Source organism: Mytilus californianus, unplaced genomic scaffold, assembly GCF_021869535.1.
Source record: "Mytilus californianus isolate M0D057914Y unplaced genomic scaffold, xbMytCali1.0.p SCAF_8, whole genome shotgun sequence".
Taxonomy (NCBI): Eukaryota; Metazoa; Mollusca; class Bivalvia; order Mytilida; family Mytilidae; genus Mytilus; species Mytilus californianus.
The window spans coordinates 99,803,813-99,817,006 of NW_026262734.1; the positions used below are offsets into that span (position 1 = coordinate 99,803,813).

Consider the following 13,194-nt stretch of genomic DNA (forward strand, 5'->3'; position numbering starts at 1 on the left):
GTCAGTCGACGCCTCGACATTATTAAAAGACTGCAATGAAATAGAGAGTGGATAATGGAAAATCAGAATAGCAAAATAGTTTTCAGCATTTACAAATGCAAAAAATCGAATTTTATGCATGTTTGATTAATTTATTGTTGTTGCCTGACATCAAGTGACAATAACTACATGCATATTCAGGACAAGAAAATATATATATATATATATATATAAATGGGTCGACGAGGGACAGCATGAATTTCAGTTGCAACTGGAAAAGAAAAGCATGTTAGACAGGGACAGCCAATTGTCTACAGCTAATTATTGCACTTTTCCAACATCAGATTGTACATCCCAATTCCGTCACGTTATATATTTTCTCTGTATCTTTCTTTTTTTAATGGTCAAACATTTGCTTAGGAAGTTGCCTCATTACCTCAATGGATGCTACACCACTGCTCGAACACGGGAGGTCATGGGTTCGATCATCTGTCAATTCAAATCAAAGATTGAATGCCTCTCTGATAAGCACGCTGTATATAGGAGGAAGAGCAAATATTGGTCGGTCCAGACTCAGAATAATGTGTCCTGTTAGAGTGATATGTCTTCCTGTGGACTGTTACCTTGTGAACTAGGACGTTACGAAATTTGGATCAGCGTGTCAGTCTAGAACAACGCCTGGTTCCTATTCATCTTCTCGCCCTGAATATGTACATTAAAAATACATACGCAATAAAGATATTAGAAAAACAGTTAAAGTGCGGGATTTTCTCGCTGTGTTGAAAACCCATTGGTGGCATTTGGCTGTTTTCTGCTCTTTGTTGGATTGTTGTCTATTTGACACAATCTCCATTTCCATTCTTAATTTAAAAACCATTTAACGGCACTTACATCTTTAAAGCGTAAAAAGACAATTTCGGCCATGGTTGATTATTTGTAGATAGATATAAGAAGATGTGGTATGAGTGCCAATGAGACAACTCTCCATCCAAGTCACCATTTGTAAAAGTAAACCATTATAGGTCAAAGAGACCTTTTGCTGTCATTGCTACTTACAGATTCTTGCTACCTACTTTTCTGTCTGCATGAAACACTAACAATGAATACACATAATCATTCATGAGCAAATTCTGCTATAAGGGTTGGATGACAATTTTGGCCATAATACACTTTTTGATAGCGGTTTTCTATTTACTGTTTTTCTCTATCAACCTATTTGTTATTGTATAAGCACACACATGAAAACGGGTAAAAATCACCCTTCAAGTGCAAAAACAACTATAACGATTTGTACCATCTAACTTTCTTTTATATCCTATTTTGCAGTTTTTTTGTCACATACAGTTAACTGTTAACGGGAAAGGATTTTCAATGGAGCATGTGAATAGTTGCAATTTGGCGTGAAATAGATAATATGTTAGATCTTCTTGGCATTCTAAACATTTCTGTTCTAGAAATTTTCCCTATGTATGTTAAACGGTTTTGGAAAGTAAACCTCTTCTTTAAAATCCCATTGCTTTCTATGTTGCATGCTGCAATTTCAAGAATTCAAAGCTGTTTTGTCTTAGTTTGAATATAGTAATTTCATCTCAAAGCTATACCTTATCCTGGCTTGTACTGAAGAATTCATCATATCCTTCATTTATGATTAGAACGCACTGGGTCACGGGTGGTTGGTAGGACAAAAACCGGTACTTCTGATCTGAGTAAAAGGACAAATATTCCGTTCTGGTTTTATTTCATATAAGTTTGTATTATTTAAAGGAAACTGTCAACAATGATTCTACAGTGATCCAAAGTCTTTAAGCTTAATTTAATACCACAATTACTAAAATACGTTACATACTGACCTTCCAACTGTTGGACTAAAGCGTTACTGGTGAGTTTTATGCAGACGATACGTGCGTCTGGCATACACAACTATAAGCCTCTTATATTTTATGAATTTGTACAGCTATGCGTAGTACCTATTTTGTTTTGAAAGATGTTCTACTTTCCATCATTGGAAATAGTTTAAAAAGTAAATATTCTAAGTATAAATGAAATATAATTTGATTTCTAGTGGCCCAGTACTTTCAGAGGATAATAATTCTTTAAAAATAAACGACTGGAGGACAATACCTGGTGACAAACAATGACGACGAAGGCTTAACAATACAGACAAACGACAAATATAGTTCACAATACCAGCTAAAACGTACAGTTGCAATACAAATGCTTTAATTTTTAAAATGTGTATTAAGAAGAATGATTAGAACTACCACGTTATGTCCTATTTTGTTAAATACTCAACCCACTTGTGACATTTTTATTCAAAAAGCGAGGTGCATTTTATACTAATAACATTTTTTGCCAGTATTGCCATATTCTTGTCTTTAATATCAACAATTAGTTTCACTTTGAATCGCCTAATTGGTTTACGGAATTGAATCAGGATAAATTATTGATTTGTAAATCGATTAATACATCAGCGATGTTTTGAGCTTATTTTGACAAAACTGAACCAAACTTACTGCTAATAGCGACATATTATTTCAGAACTTTGCTTTTATGAACATTTCGTCCTTGAACAAAATTACATGTTTATGTTTGGTCTACATCGTAGCAAATGCTCCTCTTACTTACTTCAAATATCTATCAATACTTTTGGTGATTCATGGGTGGAAAGCATACAAGTTTTTTAAGATATTAACGCATGTTGAAATTAATATGTAACAGATTAAATGTATGTTCTATATATTTCATTATACAGTTTGTGTTGAGGGAGATAATTGCAGTAATATCAGATTTATATAAAATAATGGCAATTTTGTTTTTGATACTGACTTTATCAGCAAGAATATCAAGCGAGCTCGCTAAGGCGAGCTGATATTCGAGCTGATGAAGTCGGTATCAAAAAATAAAATGACATTATTCTTTTTGTCGGCAATTTGTCTTAGCTGTCTCAAATTTTTGGTTGATAATATGAGGTAAAATGAGATATTTTGTAAAATTACTTTTACTCGTACAGAATGTTGGGATAGTTGTTCGGTTGTAGAAATGAAGTCGCGTGCATTTCATAGATAAATTGACGCGGATGGACTTGAAAACGTGAGTTTACTGCACTGATACATGACGTCATTGCCACATATTTTTGAGTATCAATTCCTGTCAATGATTAAACGGGAAAATGTACAAATTGCGATAAATTTTTTAATTTGTTAATTTTTCATAAATTCCTTGTAATTTAGCGTATGCACACACCGTTGTTTGACCAAACGTGGCAGACTTATCAGAATCGATTGTGGTCACTAAATGACAAAAACAGAATAAGAGCTTCTTTTCCTTGAAAATGTTGAAAAATGATAGGTTTTTAAGCAGGAAGTGGCTGTCTGTATTTTGTCTCACCTGTAACGAATATCGCATACCACCAAACCTGGCGATCTTAATTCGGTGGTGATGTTTATTCTTTGGAAAATGTTATATTTCAAAAAGTATACGATTCGTATTACAAATATATTGTATACAGATTCCTGGTGTAGTCTGGTGTGATTTGTGGTAATTTTGACGCTTGCTGTCATCCGTTTTGATTTATTATTCTGGTAAATGTTCATTGACCATTACCTTATATTTTACGTTCAATAACATCATTACACATGTAAATGAATGATTGCCAATGAGAAAACTATCCACCAAAGTTCAAATGAAGTGGATGTAAGAAATTTGAGGCAACCGTATGGCCTTCAGCAATGAGAAAAACCCATACCGTATAGTCGGATATGAAAGGCCCAGACATCAAATAAAGGCAACAGTAGAATACCGCTGTTCAATAGTAATATATCGATTAAACGAAAACAAATCCGTGACAAAAACCGAAACAGAGGGAAACACATCAACTATAAGAGGAAAAAAACGGAACAACAGAAGCACTGAACTGCCACAAAACAAACGACAACATACATAGAAACGGACTATTTGATAACAACTGCCATATTATATATGAATAATATGAAAACATGCGAAAATATAAACATTCAATTGAGAAAACTAACACATAATTTATAACAAAACGATTTGCGAAAAACAAATATGTCAGTCATGAACCAACGACTCCCACTGAACTACAAGCTCCTGATTTGGAACAGGCACATACAGTATGTGGCTGGTTAAACATGTTTATGAACGCTCAATCCTCCCCTTACATGGGACAGTGGTGTAACAGCACAACATAAGAACTTAATATAAAAAAAGCATTTGAAAAAGGCTAAACTCATCATACCGATACAAAGCAGAATATATTTAATACCTTCTCTAAAATAACATACCTGCATGTTGAGCGCTGGTCCAGCCCATGCTTAGAGGGTATGGGCTCACTTTGCAACCTGAGACGGATAACCTCGAGTGAAAAAACCATTTGCACACTAAAACATGTATCCAAAAGAACTGTCAAATGGAAAAAACAAATGATTCGTTCACCCGACGAGAGGGCTGCCTAGTTACCCGTTTTATTCAGGGCTGCCTGAGAACTCAGGTAATAATTTTGTGACAAGTAAAGAATGGGTAACATCCATTATTACATTGCTCTCATAGCATGTTGCCAAAGCACAAACCACAATCTCGGAGGTGTTAGGGGTGGATGGCGGGTCAATAAATACAGAATAAAATTGTTACAAAAATAAACATGTATATCTATTTCCTTTACAAAATTTCAATTGCTACTTAAAACTAACTTTCTGATAACTATAGACAATGTTGGGGAGGAGTGAAATCAATGTTGACACGCCTGATTTATCAGATAAAGTAGACTATCAAACAATGCGGTTAAACAATTTGCAGACATCAATAAATAAGTCAAGATTAAGAGATAAAGTAACAAATGGCAGCTGCAAGGAAATAAACACTTACATAAACTTTAATTAATGAGCATCAATACACATTTATGTGCCTTGTTTCTTTCAAACAAAGATATGACCGCACGATGACCTTCCCCCAGCTGATTTAAGATTTAAGATTTAATGTGTGCTAGAAGCATATCCGCGCTGTTAATCAAACCTGGTATGTATACAGACCCAGAACGACTGATGAAGTAATTTAAATTAAGGTAAAAGAATAATAATAATAATAATAATAATCCAATGGAAAAATCAAAATAAATCAAAAATGAAAGATTTTAATATATTTACTTAACAAATTTAAAAAAAAACACAATAAATACAAATATAAAAAGTTATAAAAATTGGCGTTACGGGCAACATGCTTATGATTGATATGTATTTAAAGACGATAAATAAAGGCGGGAAATTGGAGAATGACGTTCACATAAACAATAATACTCCGGACTTCATGGTAGAAATATGTTCGGACAATCAAGGTGATGAAATGAAAACGAGGATATAGAATTGAATATAAATACTGATTCCCAAGGAATCAACGAAACATACTTACGAAAAAAGGAGTTGTACGTAATTACAAACACGAAAACAGACTTACAAATGAAGGAACATATATGAACAAACAAGAAGACTGATAAACTCAGAAATGAGGAAACATTCCTATGTCCAAAAAAGGATACATAATTGCAGGTGAACAAGATGACATATGTTTAATATAAAAGTATACCGACAGACTGAGCCTGATTTAAAAATAAACATGTACAAAACACATACAAAATAACAGACAAATAAAGGAACAAGCAATGAGACAGATGCACCGGAAAAGGAAAAAAATTAAATACGTAGACATATGCACAAACAGGAAGACGAATACAAGTAAACATTAACCACATATAGGAGACATAGTTCTGTACGCACAATGAGACAACCAAACCGATACACAAGAAGACAGATATATGGACAGAAAATGACATAGGTATGAGGAGCCAGGAGGGATCCGTACTGACAAATATATAAACAGAAAGACATGCAAGCTGTGTAAATTAAGGTACACGAGACAGTATCAATTTTTGTGCTGGGTGTCGCTCCGTTTTTAGATTATGCGATTCTTTGACATAATGTTTGTTTTTTTTTCTTTTTTATGTTCAAAACCGCGGTAAAGTTAAACAACTTGTGTCTATTATCAACCCTATTAAATTCTTTAATCATTTTTTATTTTCCCTGGCAATCCTGCATAAAAGTATACTAAAAAAGATAAATTTATCCTATACGATAAAGAACAGAATTTCAAACCGTCTTATTTCTTGATTCCGATGCATCTGTATGTGATTGGTGTTGCTCAATCCGAAGAGATTCATTTTCAAAAGACATATTTTCGTCAATTCAAGTCAGCGAATAGGAATATAGCAAACATAAATAAAGCACATGTTTACAAACAAAATAAACAAAACAGTTTAACAGCATTTTCAGCATCACACTCATTCTAGTTTTTATATGTTTGTCAAACTCAAAATCAGAAAAGAATATTTTGACATTAATGTCTACTGTCGATATGTCCTTTAAAATCTTTTTTTTTTTATTAACTTCAAAACAATAATCCGAAAAAGTGTTCATCTTTGTGTTCGACCTTAGACAATGATAAAACTTACCACCAAACTAGCGCTAAACAACAACAATCACACTAATGGCTTAAACATGTGCATGTCACTTCTGTGTAGATGTATATTATATAATGTAATTCTGTATAAAATATGATAGCACATTAAAGTTGTGGTTTCATAGAGGATATCCTGCAAGAATATAAATGTATTGTCCATGAAATGTATAAATCATAATGAATAATTTGCGTATGTGTTATCATTGTAGCAGTACTTTTAATATATGTACATTCGCATGTAATACATAAGCAGACAGTGCAATACTTGCGGAATACAGATCCAGCAATGTATACCACACAAACGAATTTAATATGATGTGAATAAATTCTTCATATAAACATGTACCAGGTTTTAAATTTAATCAGTAATTATCGAATAAAAATATTTAAAAGTGCAAAATAATGTATACGTACAAAGTGATGAGCACGGATGACATAAAATTTAACAAGTTAACCGTCAACTATTTTGGCAGTTTTGTAAAGCTTTTTTCATTACGTTATGTTATCAACGTTCTATATATTTTGCTTTGCAGATTTTAATTTTGTTCTTTTATGATATTTGGGTATTTAAGAATGAAATGTCACTCTAATTGAAACCAGTGTCATACAATGTGTTCCTTTTATTCTTTTCCTTTTTTTTGTATATTTATTGTTATCAAGAAATTAAAATACAAAAAAGATCAGAAGATTTCCGTAGAAAGATTGATCATTATCCTTTTGTTATCAACACTAACATGTTTGTTTTGCGCAATCGTCATCTTTTGTTCTTGTTTTAAGGATGATTGTTTATCTGTTCATTCTCTTTTATTTGGTCAAGATGTTGTCTGTCGTCGTTCTTTGACAATGTTTTAATATCCTCTTGGTATCTTTTTCAACCTTTTTTTCTTCTATTGAAATTCTGTAGTTTATAATGCGATGTATTGCGCACTGATAAACTGTCAAGTTCATAAATACTGACCCAGCATAATAAACACATGGATATAAACAACAAATCATCATACACATGACCAAACATTAGGATGTTATTTTCCCTCCACACTTTCGGTTCTTTCATTGGTTATCAAATTCTATTTACAGTGGTTTTTTTTATATAATTGTCTTGTGTTTTTTATTACATCATTTATTAAAACGTTCACAGTATGAAATAGAAAACACCTTTCCGGGTAATTTAGCAGTTAGTTGTTAAAGTGGTTACATAATTATTTTTTACTTGTGTATATAAAGACGTTCTCCACCGAATACCAGTTACGTTACTGTTACCCTACAGATCATAATGTGGTCAATATTGATAATGTTCAGTTGTGTTATTGGTTGTGTGCAGAGTCAAGGTATGTACAATATTTTCATAGGGGTCCACAATTCAATTTTTAAATTATATATATTGATACAGACACTTTATTTATCTTTTATTAATATCTTACCATTTTCTCAGTTAAAATATATATTTCAAACATTTGTAACCTTGATGTGAAAAGCACAATCGTTACTTTAACCTTGAATGTTTGATTTATTTAAATGCTTATATTATTTAAAATGTTACATTTATGTTAATTGTAAAATATCTATTATGGTATTATACTAAACCCCTAACGGGAGGGATTTGCTGGATTTTCAAATGATGAAGACATAGTCTTTCAATCAGTTTGATTGAGGTATGGAGCTGGCATGTCAATAACCGCTTATACTCCTTTGTTACTTTATTCATCATTGTCATTTTGTTTAGTTTCTTCCGTAACCTATTCTGACATTGGACTAGGACTTTTTTTAAACTGAGCTTTACTGTGCGTATTGCTGTGTGTTTGTTTATTCTACATTGGCTAGAGGTATAGGGATAGGGATAGGGATAGGGTTGAGATCTCACAAAAATTGTTTAACCCCGCAGAATTTCTTGCGCCTGTCCCAAGTGAGAAGCCTCTGTCCTTTGTCAGTCTTGAATGTTGTTTTTTTTTTATTTTAGTTCATTTATATGTTTCGGGGTTTAGTGTGACGTCAATTTGTACTGAACTAGTACACATGTTTGTTTTGGGGGCAGCTGAAGTCCGCCTCCGGTAGTTGGATTTTCTCGCTGTGTTGAAGACCCATTGGTAGCCTTGGGCTGTTTTATGCTCTATGGTCGGGTTCTTGTCTCTTTGACACAATCCCAATTTCCATTCTCAATTTTATTTACAACGTTAAATCCAAGAAAAGGATTTGCAGTGTGCACTTTTAGAATTATTGATCCGACAGCTTTATATTTTTAACTGTTTTTATCATTTTGAGAATGTAAAAAACTAGGTGTGTTTTTATATTCGAACTGACAGTTTTACCTATTATGTCTGTTTGTATTGTTCACACATCGTTTTCAATATAAAGGAATTGTATGCGACTCTTATACAAGCGAGAGGTTTGGCTTTCTATAAAACCAGGTTTAATCCACCATTTTCTACATAACAAAATGCCTGTACAAAGTCAGGAATATGACAGTTGTTATCCATTCGTTTGATGTGTTTGAGCTTTTGATTTTGTCATTTGCTTAGGGACTTTCCGTTAAGAATTTTCCTCTGAGTTCGGTAATTTTGTTATTTTACTTTTTACGATTATCATAACAGATGTGTTCACGCATTTTCAAATGAATTTAACATTCTCTCAAAAATGATTTAACCATTGATAGACATTACTCGAGACTTTAATTACAATTATGGTCAAACTGAATTATATACGTGTATATTTATAGCAGTACCTACCTGCCCATTCGGAATACCATTACCTAACATCAATTGTGGTCGGGGATCAATTCAAGACTGCCCACCTACGTTTTACTGTAACATTCACGAGACGGATGAGTTTGCTGTGTGTTGCATTAAGGTCAGTACTAAACTCTTACAGCTGAAAAAATAAGAATTTAATAAATCTTTTTGTTCGGTATTCCTGATGAAGGTTAATCCGAAAAAGCGCTTCGGACTCACAAAAACTTAACAGTGATGTTTTCATTCAAGAAGTAACATTTGAAACTTGAAATATATTTTGTTTTTTATCGTCCAGTGGCAACTATTTAAATAAAAGTTTCAACAACCGTAAATAATCAGAGATTTGAATTTAAAAAATGTTTTGGTAGATGTAGATTTTTAGCTATTTTGCAATCGTTTCAAACTTGTAAAGTAAATGTCCATGCAAAACAATATTTATTGCGTATCCAATGAAAATAACAAGAACTTTTCTTAAAAGCATGGAAAGTGATTAACCACGTCACTTTACCAAAAACCGATATGTCGTATCTATACTGTATTGGGTGAAATGTAAAAGTTGTTTGAAAACTGCCCCAAAATATGCACGACATAAGAAAATATACAAAATCGATATGGATATTAGATCAGAAATAAATGGCTCTTTAATTATATTCACAAGGCCACAAGGCAGGAAACATTGTTGAAATTTAAAAATTCAAGATAAAAATGATATGATTTATGCTTTATTAACTACTTTTCTGTGCCTGTGCATATATAAATACAATGAGTTTAGCAAATGCTATGAGACGTGCATCCCGTCTAAAAAAAACGAAACAACAATACATATACAGATCATTACACGATCTGCACAAATAGAAAGATGTCTGTATTATATTTTATTTCAAACGTTCAATAGCACTGACTAGCCAATATATTTCATAGAGATTATGAGGAGATAGATAGTGACTCTTGCCACTTTAGATAGATTTTAATCAAGCAGCAATGTCTTTGTTTCTTTCTTGATTGGGATATTTCTATTCAGAAAGAATGCGCTGTACTGAATTAATGCATAAAGGGGACAATTGTTTCCCCAATGTAACATGTGTAAGATCGTTTTGTATGTTGATGTGTCATTGGTAATTTCCAAACTAGGTCAATATGTCCAGTATGATAGTACACCGCATTATTGTGTTATCAACATGCAAAATAAGTTTACGCCTTTCCTCGTATATGAATCAATGGTTTACAAATTGGTTATTAAAATCGCCTTCTAATATTTACATTGTCTTGAATATGTTACATAACATTCATTTTCCAGCTACCTGGAACATCTGGATAGTCCGCTAACTTGGTATGACAAAGATGCAACATGTTGTTTGTACAAAGAAATGATGTCATCATAGATGTATGGGTCCTACTTGCTGACCATTATTTTGACAGACATACATATATAAACTTTTTAATAAACTGGACTTTTCTTAAATTAACATTTAAGACGTGTTTCTTCTTGTCATAGCCGAACCGTGTCATGCAATTGAATCGATTCTCAAATGCGACATACTATGCATTAAATGCCATGAGCAAAATGGTGTGTTTCTTGTTTCATGTGTTTTACAAACTGTCATTTTCTGCTGATTTCCTTCTATTATTTCTATTTTATTTTGACGATTGAGTGTTTGGTGGTTCTTTACCTTACTGTTTTTTTATTTTATTCTGTTAGTGTTATTCTACCGTTTTAAATATTATCTATAAAAGACTTTATTTAAGAAATGTTTCCAAATTTTGGAGTAGTCTTCATAATTAATCTTTCATATGTTTCCATTCTAAATTTAGCTATTGAGTTGTGCATACAGTGGTGGCATTTTAGTCCCCGAGTAGTAAGTGCTTTGGTACTGACATGATTTATAAAATACGTTATATATTTCCCTATTAATATTGAAAATTTAAAACATTGCAGTGACGTCATTTTATTGTTGTACCCGTTCTTAATTGCAGTGATTGGACAATCGTTTAGCTGTAAAAACAATATTTTACCTTTAACTGTACAATACTTTTAAAAATAAACCTGATCTTTCTTTAAAATATTGGACAACTGACAGAGAGCATAATTTAATCTAACAGGTAAATGATACTCTAAGTGAACTGCAACAAGGGTTTGGATATAAAAACAATTCGTGATACGACTTAATTGCGTAAACGTTAGAGTTAAGAACAGACATTGAACAGGCTGATTGTATTAAATCTGTTAGATACATTTAAACCGTAGAATCATCCACAGGCATAAACTAGTACTTTCTGCACCAAATTTCAAATTTATTAAAATACAAATCGTATTTCTTGTTTGTGGAATCTGATCTGTTTTTTTTTAAAGCCATATCCATAGCTTCAAACGCGGTGTTATGTAAACCAGTTTGAGATATTGTTCTCAAAGAGATCTACAAAAGAGATGGAAAGATATGCATATACTTTCAGGGACAGAAAAACACTGCCAGATCCATGACACAAGCGTCCAGGTCCGTCTACATATACACTGTATAAATCTACAGCAATAATATAAAATCAAAATGCGGTAAGGTCTGCATAAAGAAAAAACTTTCACTGGAAATCCATTCATATTTTTTAGCATCAAGATTCAACAAGCACATTACTAATAAATCTGCCTTCATTGAAAACCAAATTCTCAGTTGAACCCCTGTGGACAAATAAGAAGGGGTTTCATACTCAAGAAAATCTTGCACTAAACTAACAAACTCGCCGGTGTCGACGGATACCATCATCGGCCAAAAAATTACCGATTTCAACTTCGGAATTACCAATTTGGTTTTACAGAATTAGATTTAAGTGTTAGCTATTAAAGATACAGGTGGAACGAGCCAATTATTATCACTTGACAAAACGTGAAAGCATCCATACCTGTGGTTTAAGGATAAAAAAATGACTTATACCTTGGAAGTTTAGCATTGTTACTGTAAGCAAATCGGTATATGCGTAAAGGTCCCAATATGTTATTAAATATAAGGAAAATTTGTCCGAAACCGCCCAATCGTCAAAATCATAGATTTAACTAGTATACTGATCCGCGGTAGTATTCCACGATTTTCCCTCGGTTTTAGTTTGTAACCCGGATTTGTTTTCTATCAATCGATTTATGACTTTTGAACAGCGGTATTCTACTGTTGCCTTTATTTGGTATTCATTCAACACACCCAATTTTCTATACAAATATAAATAATCTCTGTAGTTAGATTGTGCAAATCATGTTTCATACTACAAACTGATATGTGAGCTACGTTTTGGTTATCAGTGAATAGTTTTACAAATTCATTTTTAAATGACCTGGATTACATTTCAAAGTCAAAATCAATCACTATTCTCTCTAAGTGAAACGTTTGAGCTTTTCTACATTTGCTCACATCTGATGCGCAATTTGATCAGATAAAAATGCACAATGTAGCCAGCGCCCGCATATGAACTTGCATCAGTATAAGCTAACCAGTCGGGAAGTTTCTGAATTGGTACTAACACGCAAGTTGGTAAAGACTTTAGTGAAGAATGCCAAAATTCTAACTCTTTAATTGACATATGATGTTACTTAACTTTAGAGTCCCAAGAGGATCGCTCGTTTAATAAGCGATGTCAATATCTTGTCATAATTATACATATATTACCTAGTGCGGGTAAAGATGTAATGATTTTACCAACTACCGCTGCAACTTTCCTTGCAGTCATATAATTAGGATTTATAGTATCTCCAAATGAACTCGGATTATAAGATACTGAAGTACTATGTTTAAACGTGTCTAAAGAAGTATTGTCGGCTCTACTGTCTGCTGGTTTCTTGTCAAATTATGGAAAAAGTGTGTGGAATCCACAAAAAGTTTAGATTGGCTAGGTTTTTATGGGATTAACATAGGGTATTGTAATGCCGTCCACCTTTTTGAACATGACTTGCTGTGTTGTTATTAAGTACAAATAATAATAT

The 13,194-nt window shown here is 32.8% G+C and overlaps 1 long non-coding RNA gene across 1 annotated transcript; it reads left to right on the top strand.

The window, feature by feature from the left end:
• The first annotated feature begins 7,636 nt into the window (after positions 1-7,636).
• LOC127711391 (uncharacterized) lies at positions 7,637-10,792 on the top strand. Its single transcript, XR_007986669.1, has 3 exons — positions 7,637-7,835; positions 9,221-9,351; positions 10,531-10,792. It is a non-coding gene; the product is annotated as an uncharacterized LOC127711391 (long non-coding RNA).
• The last annotated feature ends 2,402 nt before the right edge of the window (positions 10,793-13,194 follow it).